We start from the raw sequence: 5,065 nt of genomic DNA, 5'->3' as shown, positions 1-5,065 counted from the left end.
GGCATTCCTAGACTCTAAAACACATGTCATTTCGGGGTAACTAAAGGCTTACTTTGCGGAGTTGGATATTTTAATAGCTTCAGCCAATCAAAATAGTACACGTGGCAACGCTATTACGTTGTTGATCACTTTATTATATATTGGCTTTAGCCGCGAGCTCTTTCACCGATCACAAATCTTTTGGCTCTGATACCACTGTTGAAGTGATTCATGTTTATATTTTAAAGATATTGGTACTATGTCAGTAGTATATCTCTTACTATATGTAGATGATATGCTAATTACTAGTGCGTAATTAGCATATCATCTACATATAGTAAGAGATATACTGCTGACATAGTACCAATATCTTTAAAATATAAACATGAATCATAATGACTCCTAGTAAAGCATAGTGATCAAACCTCTTATACTATTGGCGTGGAGACTGCTTGAGGCCATATAATGATTTTTTTAGGAGACAAACTTATTTCTCCTTTCCTTTAACCTCAAACCCCGGTGGTTGAGACATATAAATTGTTTCCTTCAAATCTCCATAGAGGAAAGCAGTCTTTACGTCCATTTGTTCTAGTTTCCAATCTTCATGAGCCACTAATGCTAAAATGGTTCTTATGGTCTTGTATTTTACTACAGGAGAGAAAATTTTCGTATAGTCAACACCTTCTACTTGTGTAAAGCCCTTGGCAACTAATCTTGCCTTAAACCTCCTTGGATCTTTTGATGTCATGCCTTCCTTGATTTTGAATACCCATTTGCAGTCCACTGGTTTTAATACTTGGGTTTATTTCCTAGAACCCAAGTATTATTCTTTCTCAAAGATTGCATTTCTTCCTCCATAGCTGCTCTCCATTGGTTTGCATGTGGACCATTTACAACTTCAGTGAAACTCTTTGGTTCTTCAGTTTCCACTTCTTCATCAGTGTTAAGGGCGAAAGCTACTAAGTTCCCTCCATCATATCTTTGAGTTGGTCTAATATTTCTCCTCGGTATATCCCTTGTCAATTGATATTAATCTAAATTCTGGATTGATATGGGTTGTTCCTCTTGTGCCGGTTCACTAACTTCTTCATTTTGATCATTCAGTTGAGTGTTTTATTCATGAGTTTCTTCACTGCCCATCGATGGAATGTCAGTTTGCTCTTTAGAATGTTCCACCTCAAATTGAAATTCTTGGGATGATAATGCACCTGTTCCTGCATCAAGAACACTGGGAGCAGTTTCTTTTTCTAATTTTAAATAAGGCATATCAAACTCATTGAACACAACATCTCTACTGATAATTACTTTGTATTGTGAACCACTTCTTAAGCATAGTCTATATCCTTTAACTCCCTCGGGATAACCAAGAAAGATACACTTTATAGACCTAGGGTATAATTTTCTCTCTCTTTGGTGAGCATAGGCTGCACACCCAAACACTCTTAGATTTGATGAATTTGGAGGTTTGTTAGTCCAACATTCCTCTGGTGTCTTTAAACCAATAGGTTTACAAGGACACTGATTAGTACATGAAAATGCACCCTAAATACTGCTTTTGATTTATATAATATTAAAATATTTAAGCTTTAATTAAACAATTCCATTATTTTTATTCATAATATTTTTAATTGAAATTTGTCTAGTTTTTGCTTAATTATTTACAGATGAAAGCAGTGTAAAAAGTTACACAAGAAGAAGCCATGAAAGTCATATTTTCAGCCCATCTGAGCCACACAAGCCGAGCCAATCAGAGAGGCCACGCCACCCATCAGCCAAGCCAAATGAAGTGGGTCCCGCGTGTTAGCGTGAAAATCCGCGCCCTTCCTCTCACTCCGTCTCGCGCCTCGCGCGTCACTAGCACGCGTTACCTCAGAGCGCGCGTTTCCTTGCACGCAACCATCACCGTACGTCTCATCTTCTCCCGCGTGGGTCCCACGCCTGGTCAGTGCCAGCCGACCACCCAATCTGTATGCGCCACTTGTCTCAACGGGACCCCAATGTCGACAAGCATTCTTCCTCTCTGACCAGTGCCAGCACACGCCAACCACTCTGAGTGCGACACGTGACGAGTTGATTCCTTCTTTCCAATTGCATTGCGACACGTGTCTTCTAGGTGCTGAGTCTGAGTTTCTCTTTCAAATCAGAGCAAATGGGTATATTTCTTCCCCAAATTATATATATGATTTCTCCTAATTTATGTGTAATTTTATTTTGTTTCTCTTTCTTTTGTAATTTTCTATTTTTATTATTTGTTTCCTTATTTGACAGGCAACCTCTGAACACTATAAATAAAAGGGTTAGCATAAGGTTTTAAGGAGCTTTTGACATTCAATTTTCTATTGTCTTACTGTCAGTCTCATATTTTCTCTCTAGAACTTGTGAGAATGTTTTGCAAGCTAGGCTAGAGTTTTCTTGGTGAGGTTAGAGATGAACTTTTGTGAGTGACCTAATTCAGGCTTTTGATTCCATGTGCTGTAAAGTTCAATATCTGAATGAATTAAATCTCATCTATTTTTCTTTTACTTTTCAAAATATTGTGTGCCAATTTTTATATAAGTCCAGTCACGCTTTTTTTATGTAATTCTGCCATGCACTATTCTGTTATTCAAATTATTTTACAAATTGTCTTTTACTGCAATATTGTCAAATTGATATATTGTCAATTTTGGATAACTTGTAATAATAATATTTTCGGAGTCAACATAGAGATTTAATTTATTTGATTCTTTTATTTTGTGAATCAAAACTTGAATTGGTGAACGAAACATTAAGGATTCTCGACACCTTACCGTTTTTATTATTAAATTTCTTCCACACAAATCTTCTCTCTTTTTTATTTGCAACAAAAATCTCAAAAACTCTCATTTTTCTTTAATTTACTTGTTATTTATTTTTCTCTAACGCTCTTATTCTATTAATCTTTCTTTTTATTTTGTTATCTCTCTGTTGATACGACCGCCCTTCTGTGCTACAATCGACCGCTTGTGAACATCACTTTTGAGCGCTAATCAGACACCTATTAATTAGATAACAGGCTATAGAAACAGCATCTCACCAAAAGTGTTTATTAAGTCCTGACATAATGAGCACGCACCTAACTCTTTCCATAAGAGTCCTATTCATCCTCTTAGCAATTCCATTTTACTAAGGGGTTTTTTTTACAGTTTATAACATCACTTTTGAGCGTTAATTAAATTTTAGTGCCGTTGCTGGGGAGGTGCTACTAACGAGATTGATCAGTAAATTTTTAAGCCAAAGAGATAAGTATATATTTATTATTATTATATTATATATATATATATATATATTTAGTTTGTTATACGTATCTTTCATTAAAAAAAAAAAAGTTGCTGCAAGTTTTCACTTGTTCTTTTATTCCACCGTCCCTTACTCAAAACCCAAAAAAAAAAAAAAAAGTCACCTTTTTGCTTCATTTTTTTTTTCTTGTCGTTTCCTATTTCAAAAAAAAAAAAAAAAAAGAGGTTATATTTGCTTTTAGGTGTTTGGTTAGTTTTTTTTATTTGTTTATTTGGTTATTTATTTATTTATTTATTTTTGTCAACTACCGTAGGTATTATTTATTTATTTTTTGTTATTATTTTGTTTCCTTATTTCTCATTTAATTGTTTAGGACTTTATTACCATTTTATTTAATAACATAGTGTGAGATTTTTCTTTTTAGTTTTAAAATTGATTGTGATTTGATTTTGTAATCTTTTATTTTTGATAAATTAAGATTTTATTTTGTTTCCCTATTTGTATAATTTAATTGTTAACTATTATATTGTTGCCTAATTTAAATTTTCCTTTTATAGTTCTCATTAATTTATAGGATTATAATTAGGATTGTAATTAATTGACTATTCTAAATATAGGAATTTCATAATTTGGTAGATTTAGGCTTTTGACTCTAGGAATAGTTTTCATTAATTAGATTACATTTCATAATTTATTCAATAAAATTTAATAATTAGTTTTTAGGATAATTGTGTGGTTACGTGGAAAGTACAATATGAGGGAGTTCTGTCTAGGAAAGTTGGTACTTAAGTGGACCTCGCCCCACCAATCTTTTCTGGGAACGTTGCTCTGTCTATGAGACTATTCATTGAGCCAAGAGCTATAGTCTTTCCTAGGAGCACTTTTGGTTGTTACAATTTACGTTATTATATAATTATTTTCTTTTTGATTAAAAATAAAAAAATTAAAAAAAAACGCTTTGGGTGAATGCATCGGTATAGAGACGAACTAGGGAGATTTGCTCAACGTCCAGACTTAGAAACCCCTAGTGAAATTCTATCCGACTCTTCTTCTACGCCTCCGTCTTCACACTCGTCGTTGGAATTCGTACTTCAAAATCTATTCGCAATGGCACAACATAAGGAAGTTCAGCCGAGGACGTTGCAGGATTACTTACACCCAACGTGCACGGCCACCCCATCTTGCATCATGTTCCCACCAAATGCACCACTTACAGATTTCAAGCCGGGCATGATTGCACTTCTCCCAACTTTTCACGGGAAAACGAGAACCCATATGTACACATCTGGGAGTTTGAAGAGGTGGTGACCACCTTTCACAGCCGTGCTGAGGCCGCAAACACCATCAGATTGAAGTTTTTTCCTTTCTCTCTGAAGGACAAGGCTAAAAGCTGGTTGTATTCTCTTAGGCCTAGGTCTATTGGTACGTGGGAAGAAATGACAACGACATTCTTCTACAAGTATTTTCCACACCATAAGACTAATAATTTGAAACGACAGATCTCGAATTTCGCTCAGAAGGAAAACGAAACTCTTTATCAAGCTTGGGAGCGTTTTAAAGATCTGTTAAATCTGTGTCCCCACCATGGATATGAAAGTTGGCACCTCGTAAGCTATTTCTACGATGGACTCACAATCTGAGAGCGTTAATTTGTTGAGATGACGTGCAATGGGGATTTTCTCCAAAAGGATCCTGACGAAGCTATCGAGTACCTGAACGAGTTAGCTAAGAAAGCTCATACTTGGACTGGACCGAGTGCTACTGAGAGCACCAGTAGGTCCCGACCAATTGGAGTTTATCAATTAAGAGAAGAGGACAGCCTCAAGGT

General features: G+C 35.3%; 1 non-coding gene across 1 annotated transcript; it reads right to left on the bottom strand.

Moving 5' to 3' along the window:
- Positions 1 to 4,721: 4,721 nt before the first annotated feature.
- LOC112093612 lies at positions 4,722 to 4,828 on the bottom strand. The gene has a single exon (XR_002903136.1). It is a non-coding gene; the product is annotated as a small nucleolar RNA R71 (small nucleolar RNA).
- Between the last annotated feature and the right edge of the window lie 237 nt (positions 4,829 to 5,065).

Source organism: Morus notabilis, unplaced genomic scaffold (genome assembly GCF_000414095.1).
Source record: "Morus notabilis unplaced genomic scaffold, ASM41409v2 Scaffold719, whole genome shotgun sequence".
NCBI classification, from domain to species: Eukaryota; Viridiplantae; Streptophyta; class Magnoliopsida; order Rosales; family Moraceae; genus Morus; species Morus notabilis.
Note: the sequence above shows the minus strand (reverse complement) of the source record. Positions and strands in the feature narration are given on the sequence as shown.